Raw genomic sequence first — 19,037 nt, 5'->3', positions numbered from 1 at the left:
TAGTAAGTCATTGGATTTCCCACGTGGTACTAGTGGTAAAGAATCTGCCTGCCAATGCAGGAGACACAAGAAATGTAGGTTTGATCCCTGGGATGGGAAGCTCTCCTAGAGGAGGGTATGGTGACCCACTCCAGTACTCTTGACTGAAGGATCCCATGGACAGAGGAGCTTGGCGGGCTATAGTCCCTGGGGTCTCAAAGAGTTGGACATGTCTGAAGTGACTTAGCGTGCATGTGGTAAGTCATTACTTGTTGAAACTTGCCTTTCCCAAGTTCAGATTATTGAAAGCAGAGTTTATCTGCCTTTTTTTTTTTAACACAACAGACTGTCTGGACCCCTTAATATTGCCTTCTTAAAGTGTCCTCCATTGATTGCTGATTCTTTAATGCATTTACTTATTATATAAAAAACAGTAAGGGTCTTATTACTTGCAGGCTCCCAGTAACACATCAGTGAACAAAATGACCTTGATCTTTGCTCTTGTAGAACTTTAGTAAAGAAGAACAAAGTAAGTCAATAAAAGAACACATACAAATATAATTAAACTTGTAAAATTTTATATGAATATTACATAAAGTGTGTAATAAAGGATTACTCATTCAATAAATATATGTCTAGTGGCTTATTAGCCAGTTAATGTGCCAGGCACAGGGAATACCAAAGTGAATGAGTCAGAGATGCCTCTTTAAAAAAAAAAAATTTATTTTTTTAATTGGTGGAAAATTGCTTTATAATTTTGTGTTGGTTTCTGCTGTACAACTATGCAAATCAGTCAATTATGCATCTTTGCTCAGTTGCCCAGTTGTGTCCAACTCTTTGACACCCCATGGACTGTAGCCCAGCAGACTTCTCTATCCAAGTTCATTCTTAACTAGGTTTTACCATTTTTCTAGATTCCATATACATACATTAATACATGATACTTGATTTTCTCTTTCTGACTTACTTCACTTTGTGTAAGAGGCTCTAGGTTCATCCAACTCACTATAACTGACTCAAATTCATTCCTTTTTATGGCTGAGTAATATTCCATTGTATAAATGTATCACGACGTCTTTATCCATTCATCTATCAATGGACATCTAGGTTGCTTCCATGCCCTGGCTGTTGTAAATATTGCTTCAGTGAATATTGAGGTACCTGTGTATTTTAATAGTTACGGTTTTCTCAGGGTATGTACTCAGTAGTGGGATTGCTAGTTCCTATGGTAGATTTATTCCTAGCTTTTTAAGGAAAGAGATGCATCTTTTTTAAATGGAGCTCACTTTCTAGTATGAGAGATAGCCCCAAAGACCAATTATTTAATTAATTACGAATGAACAAAGACTTAACAGTAACTTGTGATGCATGTTGTAGGAAATCAAAGAAGGGGAAAAAAGTGAGGACATCTTTAGAGGCTGTGAGCTGATAAGATTTCCAAGAGAAGGTGATATTTAAGCTGAGATCTGAGAAGCTGTCATTTTAGGAAGAGGTAGAAAATGTTCAAGCAGAGAAAACAGGAAGTGCAAAGTCCCCAGGGTGAAAGATCATGACAGGATGAAGCAGGAGTCTTAGTGGAAATCTAATGACCAATACTGTTGAGGGCAGGGCAGGAGCCGGGTCATGGTGCTTTCATGGGACAGCGAGAGAAGTGTGGATTTTATTCTGAAGAAGTGGAAAGCCACTGAGGATTTTTAAGTAGAGACTGATCTGACCTATTCTGAGAATCGTCTGCTGCTGTGTGGAGGACGGACTGAAAAGACTCGAAGTAGGAGGAGTGATACCAGTGATGAAGCTGCTGCAGTAGTCTAGGTAAAGGATGATGGAGCCCAGAACTGGGCCACGGAATGCAGGAATAGAGGAGCAAGTGGGACACTAACAGGAAGGAGTGATATAGAGTACGAGAGTCAAGAAGTCATTCCTAAGGAAGGTAAACGGAAGAGGAAACACACAGGTGAAAGGTTAGGATACACCTCCCTTCACACAGTGAAGGCAAGATTAAATTAAGACCTAAGGAAGACTTAAATTCTAAAAAGGCTACTGTTATCCTCTTCCCTAAGAAATATGTAATGCTGATATAATTCAAGAGCAAAACAGAAGTAAACCACAAAATAGGTGGAAGTAATTCTACCAGACTCAAAGATTTCCCACCATGACTATGGGCTTTCCAGGTGTGCCAGTGGTAAAGAACCCACCTGCCAATACCGGAGACATAAGAGATGTGGCTTTGATCCCTGGGTCTGGAAGATCCCTTGGAGGATAGCATGGCAACTCACCCCAGTATTCTTGCCTGGAGATTCCCAAGAACAGAAGAATCTGGCAGGCTACAATCCATAGGATCTCAAAGAGTCAGACACAACTGAAGTGACTTAGCACACCCATGATTATGTTGGTGCTTTCACTTTTAAAATTTTAAGTGTCAACTAATTTCAAGGTAGCTTTGTTGATTGAGATCTGCTGTGTCTTTTTGTTTAATCTATCCTTTAACAAAGACCTTGGGAAGAACAGTTTTTTGGACTCTGTGGGAGAAGGCAAGGGTGGGATGATTTGAGAGAATAGCATTGAAATATGTATATTATCATATGTGAAACAGATCGGCAGTCCAGGTTTGATACATGAGACAGGGTGCTCAGGGCTGGTGCACTGGGATGACCCTGAGGGATGGGATGGGGAGGAAGGTAGGAGGGGGGTTCAGTATGGGGAACACATGTACACCCATGGCTGATTCATGTCAATGTATGGCAAAAAACACTACAATATTGTAATTAGCCTTCAATTAAAATTAATTAATTAATTAAATTTTTAAAAAAGACCTTGGGAAGGGTAAGTGCTTGGAGTGATTTTGACTGAAAGTAGGCTGCCTCCAGAGAAAGGCAATGCCAAAGAATGCTAAAAAATACCACAAAATTGCACTCATCTCACATGCTAGCAGAATAATGCTCAAAATTCTCCAAGCCAAGCTTTAACAGTATGTGAACTGTGACATCCAGATCTTCAAGCTGGATTTAGAAAAGGCAGAGGAACCAGAGATCAAATGGCCAACATCCATTGGATCACTGAAAAAGTGAGAGAGTTCCAGAAAAACATCTATTTCTGCTTTATTGACTATGCCAAAGCCTTTGACTGTGTGGATCACAACAAACTGTGGAAAATTCTTAAAGAGATGGGAATGCCAGACCACCTGACCTCCCTCCTGACAAAGCTGTATGCAGGTCAAGAAGCAACAGTTAGAACTGGATGTGGAACAACAGGCTGGTTCCAAATCTGGAAAGGAGTATGTCAAGGCTGTATATTGTCACCCTGCTTATTTAACTTATAGGCAGAGTACATCATGAGAAATGCTGGACTGGATGAGGCACAAGCTGGAATCAAGATTGTAGGGAGAAATATCAATAACCTCAGATAAAAAAATGAAACCAAGCTTATGGCAGAAAGCGAAGAAGAACATTCAGAAAACTAAGATCATGGCATCTGGTCCCATCACTTCATGGCCAATAGATGGGGAAACAGTGGAAACAGTGGCAGACTTTATTTTGGGAGGCTCCAAAATCACTGCAGATGGTGATTGCAGCCATGAAATTAAAAGACACTTACTCCTTGGAAGAAAAGCTATGACCAACCTAGACAGCATATTAAAAAGCAGAGACGTTACTTTGCCAACAAAGGTCCGTCTAGTCAAGGCTATGGTTTTTCCAATAGTCATGTATGGATGTGAGAGTTGGACTATAAAGAAAGCTGAGCACCAAAGAATTGATGCTTTTGATCTATGGTGTTGGAAAAGACTCTTGAGAGTCCCTTGGACTACAAGGAGATCCAACTAGTCCATTCTAAAGGAGATCAGTCCTGGGTGTTCTTTGGAAGGAATGATGCCGAAGCTGAAACTCCAGTACTTTGGCCACCTGATGCAAAGGGTTGACTCATTGGAAAAGACTCTGATGCTGGGAGGGATTGAGGGCAGGAGGAAAAGGGGAAGACAGAGGATGAGATGGCTGGATGGCGTCACTGACTTGATGGACATGAGTTTGAGTGAACTCTGGGAGTTGGTGATGGACACGGAGGCCTGGCGTGCTGTGATTCATGGGGTCACAAAAAGTCAGTCATGACTGAGCGACTGAACTGAACTGAACTGAACTGTGGTGTTAGAGAAGACTCTTGAGAGTCCCTTGGACTGCAAGGAGGTGCAAGCAGTCCATCCTAAAGGAGATCAGTCCTGGGTGTTCATTGGAAGGACTGATGCTGAAGCTGAAACGCCAATACTTTGGCCGCCTCATGAGAAGAGTTGCCTCATTGGAAAAGACCCTGATGCTGGGAGGGATTGGGGGCAGGAAGAGAAGGGGACAACAGAGGATGAGATGGCTGGATGGCATCACCGACTCGATGCACATTAGTTTGGGTAAACTCCGGGAGTTGGTGATGGACAGGGAGGCCTGACGTGCTGCAGTCCATGGGGTTGCAAAGAGTTGGACATGACTGAGCGACTGAACTGAACTGAACTGAGGCTGTCTCCTCCTGAAGGAGGGATAACAGCCTAGGTAGACCATGCAGTGACCTGCAGGTTAAATTGGATACTAGAATTTAAGAACAAAAAAGGAGGAGGTGATTCACTGTGGGGTTCTGAACCAGGCTAACAGCAGGATGGAGATGACCTTGGAGCAGCACCCAGAGAATGCAATGAAGGAGCCATCAACTGCTGAAGTCCTGTGAACAGGCTCACAGGGATTCAGTTTGGGCTGCCTGGGACCCTGTAAGATGAGCATGCCACGTGATACCTGTTCTAGCCCAGCCAGCGGCTAAACTAACCTCAGATTTCAATGGTATTCCGGTGGTATGTGAGAATTAGGGAACATTGTGATGCAGAACACAATGGCCATATGGTGACAGAGCACAAAATGCCCTCTTGATGTCTCTCATCCCTTCCCCAGCAGCCTGTCATAGGGACCCAATCATACCTTGTGTTAATTATCTTATAGAACTATTAAGAGTTTCAGCAGTTTGGCCAATCATGGAATATGCATTCGATACTTTTCCATTAATTTTAGAGTAACCTGCTTTTTGACTATGGATTGACTTATCAAAATATTAGTTAAGAAAAGATCATGTTTTGAAGGTTCAGGTCATGTTGTAAAGAGAATTTTGTTACATTTAATAAATTTGGTTAGCGACCCCATGGACTATAGCCCACCAGGCTCCTCTGTTCATGGGAATTTCCAGGCAAGAACATTGGAGTGGGTTGCCATTTCCCTCTCCAGGGGATCTTCCTGACCCAGAGATTGAGCCCATGTCTCTTGCATTGGCAGGCAGATTCTTTACCACTATACTACCTGGGAAGCCCCCAACACACAAGAGGAGGGGCCATAAGAACATAGAAGGCTTCTAGACAGCAAGAGAGAAGCAGGAGTTCAGCCTGGACATGACTGCTCTGATCTCTAATCCCTGGTTGGGGGGCAAGGGTGTGGCTGGATTACAGGGGCTGATGGTAGTGGAACAAAGTTTTCCATCAGTTGGAAGGCAGGTCAGAGGATTCTGAAGGCCAGTTCTAATAAGAAAATGAATACCCTACCTACTCTACTATTTTTGAAAATGCATTTGTTTTTCTACCATTTCTTTATTTCGTCTGGAGCAAAGCAGGGTTGTGAGTTACTTTAGTTGGTGTGAATAAAATGTCAGAGGCAATGTATCGGTCTAGTGACTTCTTCAAAAGAACTGGAAAATGTCATTTTTATATTTGGAAATTCTTTCCTCACTTTGTTCAGTTTTTATCTGTATGGTTTGCTTTAAAGATAATACCGTAGCTACCCTGGCTTGTATGGCTTGCCATGGCTTTTAACCAAACCTGTTAAAAATTCCTACCTGTAATGATTCTGTTTTGATCATACCAGCTTTTTTTTTTTTTTTTTTTTTTACATTTTTATTTTCCTTTACTCTCCTATGAGGCTATAAGCTCCTTTTCAATATTTGAACTATCCAATTCTTTGGCCCACAGGTTTCAGAAACTTGGAGTGAGGAACCCGTTTGTCTTTGTAGCTTGAGCTAAAGCACAATGCATGTAACAAAACAGATGCCCAGTCTGCTAATGGAATGTAATTTGGACAGTCCTGCCCACAGGGAGATTTGGGGTGACTTGGGGAGTCAGCTGCATTGAAAATGACATACATGGGACTCCCTTGTTGGTCCAGTGGTTAAGACGCCAAGCTTCCAATGAAAGGGGCTCAGGTTCGATCCCTGATGGGGCAATTAAGAAACTACATGCTAGGAGGCCAAAACAAACAAACAAACAACACACAGTGTTGTTGTAAGTGGAACAGGGGAAGTATGTGATGATACAGAAGTAGGAGAGAGAAAGAGAGGAAGATGATTTATGTTTGAAAGTGTCAGGGAGAGTATGAAAAAGGAGGTGATTCCAGGGGAGCCAGTGGGGAAGGACTCCCGGGTGGAGGAAACACCATCCAAAGAAGAAGCAAGAAGTGTTCAGAGATTTTAATTCCACAATTCTTGAATAGGCTAAAAAATACTGAGAAGGAGCTATAAGAGGAGACAAAGTTGATATGCAGGAGCAAAAACATCCAACACTTTGTAGGTCATGTGACAGAGTTTGGACTTTGTCTGGCAGGCTGTGAGGCAAGGGGCAGGGAAAGCTCTTAGTGTGGATAAGCTAAGTCTCAGTAATATGAGCCTGCTAAGTCTCAGAGCGATACGATCAGACTTGCATTCTGCCAAGAGCACTTTGGCAGTTATGGCTGGAGTGAGTTCAAGTGCACTGGTGGATTGACTTAGGAAGGTGCGATGATAATAAAGTAGATGGGAGAAGTCTACGACTTTCAGCAAAGCAGAGGCCATAGAAATGAAGAGGCCAGGTTGATTCAAGAGATTTATAAGATGGAGTGGGCAAGATCTGATGACTAGATATGAGGATCTGGAGAGAAGGACTCATGGAAAAAGGGAAAGATTCATGGCTTAAAAGACAGGTGAAGATGGTCCTGCCCACCCAGGTAGGGAATACAGGACTGGTTGTGGGAGGATGAGCAAGCTGATAGTAGAGGGGACCAGCTGATCCTTTGGGCCTTTTAGAAAAAATAGGAATATTTTTCCATTCAGAATCGTCTCATTTCTTCTTTTTTGTTAATTTATGTTTATTTACTAAATTTATTTGTTTTTGGCCACACCTTGCAGCAGCACTTGGGATCTTAGTTCCCCGGCCAGGAATCAAACTTGTGCCCCTTGCATTGGAAACACAGAGTCTTAACCACTGGACCTATAGGGAAGTCCCTCTTTGGGACATTTTGAGCGTGCAGTAAGTAGAAGACAGTGCACCTCAGTGTCTGTGTATAACTGTCCAGACCAAGGGCAGTTTTTCATAAATATATTTCATAACATTCATGCCTTTGTTATCCCTGTATAGCATCCTCTATGCTGCTGCTGCTGCTGCTAAGTCACTTCAGTCGTGTCCGACTCTGTGAGACCCCATGGACAGCAGCCCACCAGTCTCCCCCGTCCCTGGGATTCTCCAGGCAAGAACACTGGAGTGGGTTGCCATTTCCTTCTCCAATGCATGAAAGTGAAAAGTGAAAGTGAAGTCGCTCAGTCGTGTCCAACTCTTATCGACCCCATGGACTGGAGCCTACCAGGCTCCTCCGTCCATGAGATTTTCCAGGCAAGAGTACTGGAGTGGGTTGCCATTTCCTTCTCCAAGCATCCTGTATAGTGCATTGTTATTCACATCACCTCTGAGAAAATCTACATTTTTTCCTGTGCTTTCCACACCCATTAATGGTGACTTGGTCTCCCCACTTAGCCAAGCTCATCCCCTCAGAGTCAACCTCAAGTCTTCTTTCTCACTAGTCACATCCAACAGGTCACTCAGAATGTCCTGATCACTCCCGCCTCTCCTCTTTCTGGCCACTTCTTGGTCCAGCATATCCGTCCACTGCCATAGACACCATATCCCCAGGCAGCCTCTTTCTCTAGACTCTTACAGTGATTTTCTAATTACTATTTCTGCCTTTAATTTTTGCCCTGGACCATTCACTACTCATACTATCACCAGAGCAACCTTTTTATAACACAAATCTTATCACTTTGTTACTTAGAAACATCAGTAACTGCTCAATTCCTAAATGGTTATGTGCAAATACCTTGATAGCTCAGAGTTGGGCTCAAATTTGTTTTCTAGACAGAGAAAATTAGTTCTCACTTCACAAATGATACCTAAATTGACTTTAAACATTGTGAGTAAAAAGCACTCTGATATATGGGTTTTATGACTCTGCATTATTTTAGGTAGGTATTGGCTGGGTGAAAGAGGGACTCTGCACTTATACGACATACCTAGAATAGTCAAATTCGTAGAGTCAGAAGGTACCTTGGAAGATGCCAGGGACCAGGGGTAGGGAGAGGGCTTGGAGAGTTAGTGTGTAATGGGGACATAGTTTCAGTTTAGGAAGGTGACAAATTTGGGAGATGGATGATGGTGAGGTTGCACAGCAGTGTGAATGTACTTAGTGCCATTGAGATATATGGTTAAATGTAGTTAAAATAGTATGTTTTATATTATCTAACTTTTACCACAATAAAAAGTATTTAAAGAAGAAAAAAAAAAAAAGAGGGACTCTGTCTCACTCCTCCCACCACCACCACCAACACACACTGTTAGATTTGGTTCCCCAATTAATTCATAATTAATTATGGGTTGAATTGTATCCCACCAAAAATATATATTGAAGTCCTAATCCCTGGTACCTGGGAATGTGACTGTACCTGGAAATTGGTCTTTGCCAATGGGATCAAGTTAAGATGAGGCCATTAGGGTGGGTTCTAGTCCAATATAACTTAAGTCCTTTTCAAAAGGGAAAATTTGGACAAGAGTCACAAAGGGAGAATGCTACCTCTTGATGGAGACACTGTAGCTACAAGACAAGGAATGCCAAGGATCAACGGCAACCCAAGAGGTAAAGAAGGATGGGACAAGTCAGTTCAGTCACTCAGTCGTGTCCGACTCTTTGCAACCCTATGGACTGCAGCATGTCAGGCTTCCCTGTCCATCACCAACTCCCGGAGCCTGTTCCAACTCATGTCCTTCGAGTTGGTGATGCCATCCAACCATCTCATCCTCTGTCATCCCCTTCTCCTCCTGCCTTCAATCTTTCCCAGCATCAGGGTCTTTTCCAATGAGTCAGTTCTTTGCATCAGGCGGCCACAGTACTGTAGCTTCAACTTTGGCATCCGTCCTTCCAGTGAATATTCAGGACTGATTTTGTGGGATAATAGAGTTCTCTTCTTTTAACCACCTGGTCTGTGGAGTTTTTAAAGGCAGCCCTGGGGAGCTAATACAGATACCAGATTTCATGGGAAGCAAAGTGGCCACAGAGTCCAGCTTCTCCCAGCCACTAGCATTTCTGGTGGGGACAGCCGCTCTCGTGGCTCTGTCCCTGCTTGGCAAAGGTGCCTTGGATCTAGAAAAATGCCACCACTGCACTTTCATGTGTAAACTGACAGCACCAACCCTGAAGAATTTACAATCTCTGTCTTCTGTTTAAGAGAATGTTTACAAATGTGACGTTCAGGCTTTTTTCTGTTTCCCTCCCCCCTCCCCCCAGCTGCAAGGCTTGTGCAATCTTAGTTCCCAGTACAGGGATGGGACCCATGTTCCCTGCACTGGAAGTGCAGAGTTTTCACCACTGGATCTCCAGGGAAGCCCTCTTCTGGTTCTTGATCCAAACTCAACATTGACAAAGCCACGGCCTCCTTCATGGGGAGAAATGACAGTAAGTGTCAGGAATCTCTGAGTCACATCTTTACCCCCAGCTCACTGGAAAGCCCACTTCCATGCAGACTCACTTTTTGATTAAAAACTGTGAAATGTTACCCAGACTTATTCTCAGAAAGCTGCTCCTGTCTTTTTTCATCATCTTGATTTACTTCACCAAAGGCTTTTATATTTTTATTTGTGGTTGGTGCAAGGGATGATATTTATGAACGAATGCAAGAAATGAAAATCCTGCTCTTACCTCAATAAGGACCTGTGGTCCTTTTACTTGACCAACTTTATCAATTTTATTTCATTTGTTTCCAGGACACACTAGCTTTTGCATGTGTATTTTTCCTTATCCAGAATGTGTTTCTGATTCATTTCCACCTAAACAAAGTCTTCATTTCCCTAACTATGATGATCAACACTGTCCTGGGTATTACACAGACATGATCCCCTTAGTTTCACAACCTTGGGATTTAGGCTGAGAGAGGTTAGAATGACATGGAAGTAGCACTGGAACCTGGTTCTTTCAGATCACAGAATCAATGTTCCTGTTTCTTGGCCTTTTGTCAAGTCAGAAATCTTCCTTAACTTCCCTAGCCAAATATTCACTTTCTCCTCCAAGTTCCTATGGAGTCTTACACTGATTTTTATTATGATAAGTCACAATATTTTACATTTTAATTACTTATGTGGGTTTGCAGTCCCAGTTGATTGAATTTCCAAGACAGGAAATGACTCTTTTTCCCACCTGCTTCAATTATGGCATCTAGTAAGTGCCCCCCAAATAGTTGTTGAATGGATTAGAGCATGCTGAATAAAAACACACATGAATTATAAAGTCACAGCATTTTCTATTTGACCGTGAACTTCTAGACGATAGAGACCTGGCCTTTTTAAAATTTTGAGTCTCTGGAGTTGAATGAAAGTCTGTTGGCTGAATGATTTAGTCAGGGAATGATTTGGCTGAATGAATGATTAGAGCTGCCTGGAAGCCCAGCATGTGGCAGTTTTCCCTCCATATTTTATAAGATTTAGGAGCAAGTGATAAAAGAGCATACAAAAAGGCAAAAATCTGTCTAATCTCTATTAAACTCAGATTGATTGCAGCTAATCCAGCTTTGGGCTTCTCCAATGGCTCCAAGGTAAAGAATCTGCCTGACACTGCAGGAGATGTGGGTTTGATCCCTGGGTTGAGAACATCCCTTGGAGAAGGAAATGGCAACCCACTCCAGTATTCTTGCCTGGGAAATTCCATGGACAGAGGAGCCTGGTGGGCTACAGTTCATGGGGTCACAAAGAGTTGGACACGACTTAGTGACTAAACAATAACAACAAAATCCAGCTTCATGATGGGGACTGCAATCTAATGTCAAGATCAAGAAAATGAAAGTACTAAAATTGAGGAAGAGTTTCATTATTTCATTCGTGTATTCATTCATTCACTTACTTATACTTGGACATTGAGATAGCACCCCAGAGCTGAGTAATTCACAGGTCTGGTTTTTTTTTTCCCCACCCAGTTATTTTAAGCCTGTGCTTGGGAAGTCAAAGGCAACCACTGTGGTAAGATGCCTTTAAAACTATCCATGACATATAAAAGAGCATGGGGATTAGGAATTAGAATTGTGGTTCTCAAAGTGTGGCCTGGAGACCAATGGGAGTTCCCAAGAGCTTTTCAAGGAGTCACAGATCAGAAATGTTATTATGAAAATATGGAGCCATTATTTGCCTTTCTCATTCCCATCCAGTGCACTTTCCTAGGCACTACACAGTATGCTGTGGAATAACAGGTTGAATGCAGAAGTGGATATGCAAATCCAGCTATCTTCTATTAAGCCAAATATAAAGAAGATTAACAAAACCATAAAACAATGCTTCTCTTCACTATTTCTTTTATAAGTAGTTATTTCTCAAAAAATGATGTAATTTGTGTTAATATTTAATGACTGCATAGTAGTTATTTTAAGACAAATGCTTATAACCATTTCTCAGTTTTAATTTTGAATATGATAAATATTGATAGATATAACCCACATAAACAAAAATATGCTGGGAGCCTCAATAATTTTAAGACTGTTAAAGTCTTCTGAGACCAAAAATGTAAGAACCACTGACTTAGATAAAACATGGACTCAGAAGAAGTTTCAGACCCACTGCCCTCTCACTGCTAGAGAACTACCCTCTGGCTAGTGTGTAGGCTGGGTGCAGAGGCAGAAGGTGAACCATTTATATGGATCTGGACATCAGCCCCCTTCTCTACTTCATTCCTCTAAACCTCTTTTCTCAACAAGGGCAACGCTACTTCTGCTTTGCCAGGAATCTGCAACTGGAACTGGATATTGACTTTCTGGCCTGAGGCCAAACTCTGACGTCCATTCTTCCTCCTGTGAGTCCCTCAAAGCCTTCTTCTCCCAGCACCAGGGAGCCTCAACTCCTACGGAAAATCTGTTCAAGGGCGAGTCATTACAATCATCTCCTGGAGAGTGTGCTAATTATGTACTTTCTGAAATGTTCCCTCAATAAAGGAGCCATTCAGTGATGGAGAAAAAGAAAATAACTCTTCATCACAGTTGCAGAATTTCTAATAAAAATCTATAGTTAAAAAAGAAATTGATCCCCAAACATTTTCACTTTTATTAAATTGCCAAAAACAAAGTTGCATTCACCTCTGGTCTTACGTGTAAGTAGCCTAGCAACATGTATACATCCACTCAAGAACTAATTATCAGGACTTCCCTGCTGGTCCACTGGTTAAGACTTCGCCTTCCAATGCAGTGGGGTGTGGGTTTGATTTTTAGTTGGGAAACTAACATCCCACATGCCTTGGGGCCAAAAAACAAAAACAAAAAACAGAAGCAATGTTGTAGCAAATTCAATAAAGGCTTTAAAATGGTCCACATCAACATTAAAAAAAAAAAAAGAAGAAGAACTTATTATTGACCACCCACTCTGTGTTAGAGACTCTAGGAATGTTTGTGAGTACCTGGCTTAGAAGATACTGTGCATCCTCTGGTGAGCCTCTGATAAATAGTTAACAGACTCTTGGCCTTTATAAAATGAAGCAGAAATAAGAACAAATATAAGACCTGTGGCGGATTCATTTTGATATTTGGCAAAACTAAAACAGTTATGTAAAGTTTAAAAAAAAAAAAAAAATTAAATTAAAAAAAAAAAAGATTGTAATAACATAAAAAAAAAATAAAAAAAAATAAATGGACCACAGTGACCATTAAATTGGTGGTTTACTCCCAATTCGAGCCTCTAAAGGTAAACTACACATGTAAATTGCCAAGTCAGTAACAAATAGCGTGGGCAGAGACAAGGAGAGGGTGACATAGCTTAGGTTTATCTGTGGTGATCCCCATCGGCCAGATCATAATAAACAGTGACATCTGACAATGTGCTAAGACAGAAGACTATGTAGTCTTATTTTACTGGCTTCTTCATGCAACATGCTGGCTTAATACAGGCCTGAAGATGATTTATTATTTGCTGTCTTTGAGCAGATGGTTCTACCTGGCCTGATGGCGTCAAATGAGCTCACTTATTGGTAACTGTTTACACAGATCTGAAAAACAGTTTGACCCATTGAAGTACTGAAACAGGATTCTCAATTCCCCTTATTTCAGGGAAATATTATTGCTGACAGATTAAATGAAACCTTTCATGTCTGGAGGACTTTCTGAGAGGAAGTATCAGTTACAGACAGTCTGAGTTTGGGAAAAAGGACAACTTTATATCTCTACTGAAGTCCTAATGGATTTGGTTCCTCTTGAATGGTTATGTGGAAAGATAAATATAGTTCAAGCCGGGTTTCTGCTGTTTAAATGACAGGGTGAGCAAATAATAGCCCATATCCAATGGCACAATACTCTAAAAGAGCCAAGTGAAAAGCAATAATAACATTCAAGTTATCTTCATCTATCTTTAATTACGTTGGAAGCAAAGTAGTCACCACTTCTAAAACAGTTAGTGTATAACAGCATAGTAAAGAACAAATGAAAGAAACCAAAACAAAACTTGGATGTTATTAACAAACAGCTTATGCTATCCTGGCTATTGCTAGATAAGCATGGGTGTTCTTTTTTTAATTTATAGCTAGGACTGCCATTTATAGAATTGTTGCTATGTGTTATTTCCATTTGTTGGGTGTATGGCATCTGAGTCCAAAACAGCTAGCCCATCTCTAGTTACTGTACCCAAGGTTGTCCTATGGGATTGAATTATTTCCCAACAATCCAGAACAGTGTCGCCTTCTGGCTAGAAGTAATGCCTAAAAGGGTATTTAATGTTACTCTTTTATGAGTGGACTTCCACCCAATGGTTACATGAAGAGCTCATCTGGGCCACATAGAAGTTTACAGTTTAATCTTAAAACAGGTTTATAAACATAAGATGACACAGGCAAAGCCTCAACAAGATTCTAATGTTAGGGAAACAGGCTTAGGGGCAAACCCAGGGCTGTGTGGGTGTCCAGAGGACAAGCACAGACCAAGGTAAGTGTATTTGCTCCTCCTGTATTCCTTCCCTCGCACTCAGCTCCAACACAGCATATAGGAAAGCATCATGGTCTCTCATCTTTGAATCTTTAAAATCATCTTCTTCCACAAAAGTTTTCCATCAGGCTATAAGCATGTCTTAGCCCTTGAATCTCCAAACCAATTACCCTTCAGAGGTCTGAGTAAGAGAAATAATAGTATTACTAGAGTGGCCACCAAAGGAGGGCAGGGCTGCGCCCAGGAGTCTTGCCACTCTAAGTGGGGTTCACGGACCAACAGCTGTGCTATCACCTAGGAGTTTATGAAAAATGCCATGCAGCATCTCAGGCCCCTCCCACACCTGCTGAGTCAGAACCTGCATTAATAAGCTCCTCAGGTGATCAGATGCTGTGGTCTAGGGCTGCCTAAGAAGCCAGTGTATTCCTCCAATATGGATATCTCCCAAGGCAAGCTACAAAATACAGCCTGACCTGCTGCAAAGCCATGTTAAAGATTTGGGACTTTAAGGTAAGAGCAGGGGGAAGGACTTGGGGATAATGTTTTGGGATTTTTATAGGCCCTATTCACTCTGACTTTTAGATGCTCCACGTTCAGAGCATATTAAGTCAATATATTGGCATCTGATTCAAAAGGCAGATATTTTTGGAAAAAAAATATTAAAAATTTAGTGATTTTTAAAGTTGAGTTTTGGGGCTTGTTCAGTGGTAAAGAATCTGCCTGCCAATGCAGGAGATGTGAGTTTGATCCCTGATCCGAGAAGATCCCTCATGACACAGAACATCTAAGCCTGTGGGCCACAACTATTGAACCTGTGCTCTGGAGCCTGAGAGCCACCACCCCTGAAGCCCACGTACCCTAGAACCCGTGCTCCGCAATAGGAGAAGCCACTGCAATGAGAAACCCTCACCACGCAACTAGAGAGTGAGCCCCTGCCTGCAGCAACTAGAGAGAAGCCTGAGAACAGCAGCAAAGACCCAGCTCAGCCAAAAATAAATAAATATTTTTTCCTTTTTTTAAAGAATCTATCTGCCATCGCAGAGTTACAGGTTCAATCCCTGGTCTGGGAAGATTACACACACGTTGGGGCAACTAAGTTCATGGGCCACAAGTACTAAAGGCTGTGCTCCCTAGAGCAACATAATGAAGAGTAGCCTCTGCTCTTCACAACTAGAGAAAAGCCCACACAGTCAGGAAGACCCAGCACAGTCAAAAATAAATAATTAAACAAACAAATAGATAAATATAATTATATATTAAAAATTAAGTTGAGCTTTTATATGGCTAAATTACTCCTTTTGTTTTCTAACTTAAAATTGATTATACATTTATATGCATATACATATAAATATACACGTATATTCACACATACTCTTGAGTTGCTAGTTAGCATAATGTCATGTTTTGTAGATATTTAATTCAACATTCTGTATTTTCCTCTTTTGTAGCATGTCAGGGCGGGGCGGGGGGGGCAATGATTTTTTTTTTTTCAGGTCCCATACAATTCCACAGGTCCTTGCTCACGTATGGCCCTAAGCACTGTGGCTGTATGCTTATTAGATTAATGGGCTTTGAGCAGAGAAGTGACAAAATCTGCTTTATGTTCTAAAAAGATCACTTCAACAGCAGTGCAGGGGATGGGCTGGGGGCTGGTGTGGGAGCAGGAATGGCCACTCGGAGATGATGAGGTGCCTTCCACGGCAACTTAGGCAAGAGAAGATGCTGATGGTGTTAAAGGAGGGAGCCTCCTAACCTCAGAGAGCGGTGTGTGGCAGAACTGTCAGGACCTCATGATAAATCTTTTATGAAGAGTGAGAGAGAGACAGAGACAGGGATGACTCCCTGAATTTCAAACTAAGAAATCTAACTGGAAAATGGCTTATTCATAAAAGAGACACTAAAGGAGTCATTAGTTCTTGGGGATGAGATATTCCTTTACTTTTGGGCATGTTGATATTGGGTGACTAGTATCTGGGTGGAAGTATCATAAAGGCAGCTAAACAATCTGTTCTGGCTCACAGAAGAGAAGTGGGAACTGAAAATGTGGATTCGGGAGTCATCAGCAGGCAGAAGGGGATGGAAATGAGGGGCTCTCTTCACTTCTCTCCATCTTCACTGCAGAACTGAAAGGGGGCACTATTTTTAAGAAGTCAGTCACCCACAAAGAGGAAAGACAACCTTGCTAAGGGCAGCAAGTACTTTCAATATTTATGGTTAGAGACCGAGTTGTTGGCAAGGGAGACTAGGAAGGAGAGTCTTCTCTTGTGAAGAAGGAGAGAAACTCCAGAGAAAATGTCTTCCTGGAGGCCACTGCTGTGAGAAGTACCTGCACCCAATGCCGCTGAGACATCAACTAAGACACACACATTTCTAAGGAAAATAGAAACTGGTGACTTCAGGAAAAGTACATTCGGAAGGGTTGTGGGAAGCAAGATTACTGAGTGTGGTACACAAAAGAACAGCTCTCCCAAAAGTTCATATTCTAGAACCTGGGAAGGACTTTGCAGATGTGACTAAGGTAAGGATCTCAAGATGAGGAGGTTATCTGGATTACCTGGGTGAGTTGCATGTAATGACAAGGGCCCTTATAAGTGAAAGAGGGAGTCAGGAGAGTCAGAGTCAGAGACAGCTTTAAAGATGCTAAGCTACTGGCTTTGAAGATGGAGGGGACCATGAGCCAAGAACTGTGGAAACTTCCAAAAGCCTCAAGAGGGAAGGGCAACAGTTTCTCCCCCACAACCTCCAGAAAGAACACAATCGTGATAATACCTGATTTTGGCCTAGTGAGACCTATTTCAGAGTTCTGACTTCAAGAACTGTAAGAAAATAAGTGTGTGTTGTTACTTGGTTTAAACCACTAACTTTGTGATAATTTGTTTAAGAAACGGATACACTGAGGGTCAAAGAAATAACTGAGGGAATTTAAGGAGGAGCTGTATGTAATATAGGGCTTCCCTGGTGGCTCAGACTGTAAAGAATCTGCCTGCAATTCAGGAGACTGGGGTTTGATCCCTGGGTGGGGAAGATCCCCTGGAAAATAGAATGGCTACCCACTCTAGTATTCTGGCCTGGAGAACTCCATTGAAAGAGGAGTCTGACAGGCTACAGTCCATGGAGTTGCAAAGAGTCGGACACAGCATATGATATAATGGAAGAAGTCCTTGCTTAAGGTGAGAGAAATTACTAGCCATAAGGTGAGAGAGACTTTAGTTCCAAGCACCAAAGAAATGATGCTTTCGAATTGTGGTGCTGGAGAAGACTCTTGAGAGTCCCTTGGACTGCAAGGAGATTAAACCAGTCAATCCTAAATGAAATCAACCCTGAATATTCATTGGAAGGACAGATGCTGAAGCTGAGGCTCTGATACTTTGACCACTTGATTAGAAGAAACAACTGGAAAAGACCCTGATGCGGGGAAAGACTGAAGGCAAAAGGAGGAAAGGGTGGCAGAGAATGAAATGGTTAGATAGAATCACCAACTCAATGAACACGAGTTTGTGTAAACTTCGGGAGACAGGGAAGCCTGGCGTCTTCAGTCCATGGGGTTGCAAAGAGCTGGACGTGACTTAGCGACTGAACAACAACAGAAGTAGAATTGCAGGTGGGCTGTACATAATCATAATTTGAAGAAATTGTGAAAGACAGCCCTCTGGAATGGTTTTACCAGTCTAATATCCTACCATTGCCCCAGAATTTAAGTTCCATGAGAGCAGGGCTTGCTCCACGGTGGGTGTTCACTGTCCAAGTACAAGAAAGAGGAGGTGAGAAGAGGGCTTCCTCCAGAAGGGGGCTTCATCTGGCCATTTTAGGGTACCACCTTGGGGAGAAGTACCAAGAGTGTGAAATAACGGACTGCACGCTAAACTGAGTAAGAAGCAGGGTAAAGACAGGGCGAAAGGAAATTGAGAGTCAGAGAACTAGAGGTCACTTTAAGGTTAAATGCACATGAAGAGAAAATAACTGAGCAAATAAGCTTGAAGGGTGGAAAGTTGGGGTCACAGAGTATAAGAGCTTATCTTAGCCTGGGTTCTCTAGGAAACAGAGCCTGAGGTGATGCTCACATGCTAATTCGTAATAATGGGGTGTAATCCTAAGGGCACAGGAGTGAGAAAGAGAAATCAGGGAGAGAAGGAGAAAAAGCAGATTTAAGGTGATGTATTACCAGTCTGTTCACAGCCTCTCTAGAAAATGAAGCTGGTTGCTGAGTCATGCTTGGGAAGCCAGAAGTACAGAATCACAGTATCTCTGAACAGCTCCTGGGTGGGCAGGAAGGGTCAGCAATTACCTGTGGGCTTCTTCCTGGCTCCTGTCTCTCAGTGGTCAGAATCGGCTCCACGGGACATTCATCCTAGGGTGTGTTTGGGGCCCCTCCAGGCAGCTGCCAGGGCAGCCAGAACTTCTGTGGGTCCAGTTGTTAGGGGAAGCACACTGAGGGAAACTGCCCACCCTGGCCAGGCACCACACTAACCATTCGCATGAGATATTTTATGACAGGAGATCCTGATAAGGAACACGAAACTAATAAACCACCCCGCAACTGGAAGACTTCAGAAAAGGTCAAAAGGAGATGCCAGGTGTGCGACCACCTCCCAGAATCCTTCTCGCTGGCATCCATCTTGGCTGAGCACAGGGAAGGACCCTGAGTCAGAACGACTGGCCAAAGACAACCTGGAAATTAATCCTATCGCCATTAAACCTGAGACTTCAAGCTGTGTGGCAGAGCAGTTCTCCTGGGTTCCCCTACCCTCCTGTTCTCCGCCCGGCGCCCCTTCCCAATAAAGTCTCTTGCTTTGTCTGCATGTGTGTCTCTT

The 19,037-nt window shown here is 42.4% G+C and overlaps 1 long non-coding RNA gene across 1 annotated transcript in view; it reads right to left on the bottom strand.

Annotated features, from left to right (window-relative positions):
• The window catches only part of LOC129657292 (uncharacterized), a 109,657-nt gene extending 90,910 nt beyond the window's left edge, over positions 1-18,747 (bottom strand). Inside the window, exon 1 of the long non-coding RNA XR_008716656.1 lies at positions 18,512-18,747. This is a non-coding gene — a long non-coding RNA (uncharacterized LOC129657292). The remainder of the gene's footprint in view (positions 1-18,511) is intronic.
• Positions 18,748-19,037: the final 290 nt, after the last annotated feature.

This window comes from Bubalus kerabau, chromosome 7 (genome assembly GCF_029407905.1).
Source record: "Bubalus kerabau isolate K-KA32 ecotype Philippines breed swamp buffalo chromosome 7, PCC_UOA_SB_1v2, whole genome shotgun sequence".
NCBI lineage: Eukaryota > Metazoa > Chordata > Mammalia > Artiodactyla > Bovidae > Bubalus > Bubalus kerabau.
Note: the sequence above shows the minus strand (reverse complement) of the source record. Positions and strands in the feature narration are given on the sequence as shown.